The sequence below is a fragment of the Carex rostrata genome, chromosome 19, assembly GCF_964058835.1.
Source record: "Carex rostrata chromosome 19, lpCarRost1.2, whole genome shotgun sequence".
In the NCBI taxonomy this organism is placed as follows: Eukaryota; Viridiplantae; Streptophyta; class Magnoliopsida; order Poales; family Cyperaceae; genus Carex; species Carex rostrata.
In genome coordinates, this window is record NC_135936.1 from 9422127 (window position 1) to 9428746 (window position 6620).

The window sequence follows — 6620 nt, forward strand, 5'->3', positions numbered from 1 at the left end:
GATCAGAGTTTTTTCTTTGTAAAAATAAAAATAATTAAAAACAATATAAGAAAATAGATGGATGGTCCCGGTATTTCGATTCAATATTTTTATTTTGCAGAAACCGAATATAATAAAGAAAAATATGATGTAATAATGTAACTTGAACAAAATAGTAGGCAATCACATGCAAATGATCACATCACATATATAACACGTGACACTTAATTAAACATAACATTAATATTGATCACATTTAATTATTTTTTTACGTTTTTTAAGTTTGTTCACAGAAAATAATAACGAAAAATACTAAAAAATAAGAAACTTGTACAAAATAAATTATAATAAAATAATATTAGAAAAATTGATCATATAATGTGTCATGTGACGTGATCAAATCAGTTTACGTAATGTGACATAACATGTTATTTTCAATGAAAGAGTTACATGTCACACCAATAAAAACATCATGCGACAACGTTAGTCACATACGTAACTTGATTTTCCTGACAAACTGATAACAACGTGACTAATTTTCTGCACTACCTTTAATATACGAATGCATGTCCTTGTATGAGATCAACATTAATTTCTAAGCAATAATCTATCTCTTTTTTTGCTATATTATTTTTGGGGGAACTTCACGTATTCCTCTAATCAATAGGTAGGGTTTAATTGATTGACAACCACCATCATCCACTTCTCTGTTTTCTTTTTTATTATTATTATTTAAGTTCCCTTATTTATTTTTTGAGTGAACCGCGGGAATAATTAAGTTATCCGAATTATTTTATGGTGTCAAAATCTCGAATCTTAGTAAGAAATTAAAACAGAATTAGTCTGCGCACCACTGAGGAACAATTAAACTAGATATGGGCACCATTTTTTTGGTGTGCTAGCTGACTAGATCTAAACACTCTCTTCTGAATTCTGATAGATGGAAATGAAGACTGTGTTGTAAAGCTGATTTTTTTTAAAAAAAAAACAAATTCAAATTTTGATATAAGTGTACAAAGTATCAGTACCACATTCATATTTGTAACGAAGCTAGCATTAATTGGTCCACTGTTTTCATAATTTTAAACATGCATAACTTTTGATAGAAATCTCTCATTTTAGTATATGACTTTTTAATCCAGAACGACTAAGAAAAATATTGCTAATTAGTACCTAATTAAAATCTTAAGTTGAAGTTTTTAATCCTCGACAGTTATATATATTTTTATTTTATTTCTAATAAAAGTGGTCTATTTGAAGATTACATTACATTGAGGTTACTAATTAGACGTACAAATACAATGCTGCAAATTATTTTTGTTATTTAATAAATAAATTTTAGTACAGTCTTCGCGTTGCTACATAATAATAGAAGGAAAAGAGAGAGAAAATCATAAAATATTTACTAGGGAATCTTGTTTGGACAAAAAAAAAAAAAAAAAATGAAAATATAATGTTTGTAATTGTAAGTACAGTACCAAACAAAATAATTAAACAAGTTCTGAAATGAAATTTATGCCTAGCACGTACTGCCAATTTCGGAAAAACAAACAACTCCGAACCTCGATCACAAATTCACAATGTATATAATAATAATATATAATAGCTCTACCACCATTAATTATATTTGAGCTGATGATGAGAAATGAAAAGAATCTCTAACTATTTTATTTAGGGGTTGACAAGAAATTGCCAGAAAAAAGCCACAACATTACTACTATTGTTGTGTTATTGGTTTGAGTTATTTAGGTTCAGAATGTATATGCGAGAAATCTATTCCTTACCGCCTTTGTGGGTAGATACATCATACATATACCATACAAAGTGGATCCCCGGCCAGATAATAAGAAACAACCAGTACTTGTCAAGGCTCTTGCACTTATGAAAGAATAGGTTGATTGGTTGAAGACATTTTTTTTGGTATGAAATGCAAACATTTTAAGGACAGGACCTTTGTTTAATTATTGTACAACTTTTTGTTTGTTTATAAATATATTTGTTTTCTCGTGAGTAACAGGAGTACAAAATGGGTTGAAATTAAGGAGATGTCAGAATTGGGGATCGATCTCTCAGCGCTAGTTCCATGTGTCGTGATTGAGCAGGTGCAGCTCCATTTCAATTGAAGGGATTGGCAGTCTAGTGTAGTGTAGTGTAGTGCAGTGCTTCTTAATTAATTAATTTGTCAATTTGTCAATTTGGGACATGCCCAGAAGATGGAATGAATGAATGCATGAATGAATGAATATTTTAGGATACTTGTAGACTTGTAAGTTTTAATTGATAGTAACTATTTTATTTCTATTTGGGCTTATATTTGACTTGTAATTAAGTTGTGCTTGTGCGCCTAGCTAAAGGTAGACATGTTTCAATTAAGCCCATCATAATGGTGGGTCAAATATATATATATATATATATATATATATATATATATATATATATATATATATATATATATTTTTAGGTCCGGTTGTTAGAAATTTAGAATCAACCTTTATATGTTGTCTTGTAGTTCCTAAGTATTGTAATATATACAATAGAATTTTCCCAGTGGCAGTGGGGTCCCACTTTTGAAACTCTGATTATCCGTGGTCCTAAACTGTGTGACCATGTGCATGCGGTCCACGAGTGAAAATTGTCAAAATCCAAAATTTAATATTTTTGGGAAATTAAATCTCCTTCGCTTTGACAAGTAACATCACATCAGGGTCAGGGACACACACACATAGGATTGCAAACGGATCGGATAATATTCAACCATATTTCAAAATTAGATACGGATATCCGATATCTGAATATCCGTACGGATACAGATACGTATATGATTTTGAATTTAATTATCCGTATCCGAATAGTAGATATCTCTCCTCCTTATTAAGAAGCTTAATGTCTAGATCTTGCAAGGGTTCTGATTTACTTTTTTTTTTTTTTGGAGGATGCTCAGCCGTTAAATTTTCAGATCGCACATAGAAGAATTTTTCAAATTATGCGCTTCAACACTTAAGCATGCACTGGTCGTGCCGCATATGATCCCAGCGCCCGTAGACCACGCGCCGCACCCGTGGACCGCGCCTCTGAACAATGCACGGCACCTGTGGACCGAACCTGTGCACAACGCACCCTTTTTTCTGCTGAAGGCGGGATTCGAACCCAGTTGGGTTCTGTTGGTGCCAAAATTCTTACCACTACACTAGAGTTCACATGTGTTATATTGTAGATAAATATAGTATTTAACTATTTTTCTCTACAAATTTGATTTAAATTATAATTATATAAATATCATATATAAAATAATAAAAATATATATATATTAATAGCCGTATCGTATCCTTCATTTTTTAAAATTGCCGTATCGCCGTATCTGTATCGTATCGTATCGTATCAGTATTATTATTGCTTTGAGATTTGTGCAGCAAGTATTTGAACGGTTGATTTTCAAAAAGATCACACAAATAATGAAATAATGAAACGCTTGATCTTCTTCATTTTATAATATTTTATAATGAAATAATATGTTTCCGTTGGGTGCGTTGCTAGTATACTATATAGCTTAATATATATTATGAAAATATTTATATATAAATCTACGGATATCTGATCCGTATCTGTCTAATATCCGATCTGTATCTGTATATGAAAAATAAAAGTGGATGCATATATGGTTTTAGCTCTATCTCATCCGTATCCGTACATATCCGTCTAATATCCGATCCGTATCCCTATCTGAAAAATAAAAGCGGATATGGATATATATGGTTTTAGCACTATCCGATCCGTTTGCACCCCTACACACATGTAGTGGTTTGCAAACTGGCTGGACCGACCGGGCCGAATAAAACCCGGGCACGAACGACACGGGTCACGGGCAACACAAGTCACAGGCAACAAGGGTCACGGGTGAAACGGGTAGGGTAGCACGAGTTCTTTTTTTCAAAAATCCTACCTGGCCCGTTTCAACCCCCAGGTAACATAGGTAGGCAGGTACCATAGTCCGGGTTCACAGGTCTGGTCCGGTCTGGATCGGTTTTTTTTTTTTGCTCTTTATTTTATTTATTTATTTATTTTTTTGCTATTTTTTAAACCAAAAAAATATAAAATTATAAATCAAATTCATTTGACATGATTGCATATTTGAACTCAATAATTTTTGTTATAATAAAACATAAATCAAAATTACGAATTATTTTAAAACAATGTTGCTTAAATTAATTACTTATACATAACACCTAATAGATGTACAAAAACACATGAAAAAATTTCAGAAAAAATAGTTTTTTTTTTACATCTTATATAATCAAATAATACCTATACATATTATTTTTATAGACTTTCAATATTATATGCCTCTTCAAATTTATAAAATATTTTCGGACCGTTTATTTTTATGCGGAAAATCAATGGTCGATCTGCAATACAATCTTTCCAAATCTATTTTAAAATGATCAAGGAAGAACATTGAGCGTAACCAACATAAAAGTTCGGAAGTTTTATTATGTATGGACTTCGATCCAACACGAAGTGTTTATGACCATACGATACTTTAATTTTCAATCAACTAGATGGATAGGTAAATAAAAACAAAATTTGATCAAAATTGGATACAAGACAGTAAATGTAGTGCTTTTTAATTTAAACGGTTCCGATCGACCAACAGATGATATATTCTCGTGCTTCTTCATTAACTTACCAAATAAGAGTTTATGTTTCATATTCATGCATAGAACATGTGAGTAATGTAAGCAACATACAAGTAATTCTATTTAATTTAATGTGTCAAAATTATTTAATTAAGCAATAAATATGTTATAACATTAATTATTGCATAAATTTAATTTTATATATATATATATATATATATATATATAGGTTGGCTAAGATCAAAGTGGTAGTTCCTGAGCTTTGGTGCTACCAATTTTTTTTTTCAATTTTCAAAGTTTAAAACGTTGATCCGAACCGTTCAAGTTGTTCTTCATATTAAATTGTGCTTGGAGACCAAATTTTACATTTTTCTGAATTTTTTTACTATTTGTTAAGCCACTTTGAAAATCGTTGATCCAACGGTGGCTTAACAAAACAGTAAAATCAGAAGCCACCGTTGGATCAGCTGTTTTCAATGTGGCTTAATAAATAGTAAAAAAATTCAAAAAAATATAAAATTTGGTCTCCAAGCACAATTTAATATGGAGAACAACTTGAACGGTTCGGATCGATGTTTTGAACTTTAAAAATTAAAAAACGAATTGGTAGCACTAAAGCTCAGGAACTACCACTTTGATCTTAGCCAACCTCTATATAGGAGGGTTCCAATACCTCATTTTTTTTATACCTCATCATAACTCATATTTTGTATCTTCATTTTTTTCATATTCAAAGTCTAAATTGTTGATCCGAACCGTTTAACATGATATCCATACTAAAATATGGTTAGGGATGAAATTTTATAATTTTTGAAATTTTTTTACTATTTTTTAAGATAGGTAGAAAATCACTGTTTTTTGAACGGTTCAAAAACAGTTATTTTGTACCTATCTTAAAAAATAACAAAAAAATCCAAAAAATATCATCTCCATGCATATTTTAGTATAAATATTTTGTTGAACGGTACGGATCGACAATTTGGACTTTGAAAATTAAAATATAAAATATGAGGTATGATGAGGTATGAAAAAAATGAGGTATTGGAACCCTCCTCATATATATATATATATGGGAATTGGCTAGTATGCTATCGGTAACTAATGTTCATTTATGCTATGATATTTTCGAATGTTTGATCAGCATTAATTGTCGTGCAGAGATGATGAGGCGCTGATTCTAAGTTAACGGAGACGGAACATTTTCAAATCGTTCTCTCTGTCTTATGTCTTCAATCTTGCCCAAAATCTTCTCCGTCCGACCGAAAATTTCCCTAACCCTCGCTAGGGTTTTGTCCCGCCTCCTCCCCGCCCGTTTCCTCTACAATCACTGTGCCCTATTTTCCTCCTCTCGCGATCTGTCCTCTCTCCACTGGTGTTATTCTTTTCACATGGCTCATTTTTTTCGATCAAGTGATCTCCATATTCCTTTTCATATGGCTCATTTTTTTTTTTTTACTAAAAATGCACTGAGATATTTCATAGGAATCTTACAAATTTGAATTATGATAGTGTTATTATGTGTCAAATCTGCCTATTTAAGATAATATCATAAATTAAATCTGAATTTAAGAAAAAAACAGAAGAATTATGCCTATTTAATCTCATAAATTATTCTTCTCGAGGAAAACTTCTATTTTTCTCAATTTTTGATTTTCAGTTTTTTTTTTTATATAAGGTCAAAATATCCAAATAGTTGAATACCAAATTAATTCTTTTTTTTAACATCTTTATCTTATGAAAAACAAGCTAAAAAAATAATGAATCCAATTGGGGTGGGGAGGTGGGGGAGGAACCAATTGGAATTTTAAAAAAAAAATTGAATTTTTTTAAGCGGATACACGGGTAAGGGTACACGGATTCGCGTGGGACGGTCCGGATTTGAAACGGACCGGGTTATCACAGGTTTAATGGCAAAAAACCGGATCTGGCCCTTTTCAACCCGTACCCGAGTTACCCGTGGACCTGAGACAAATCCGTGCATGATCTGGACCGGGTTTGACCCGCCCG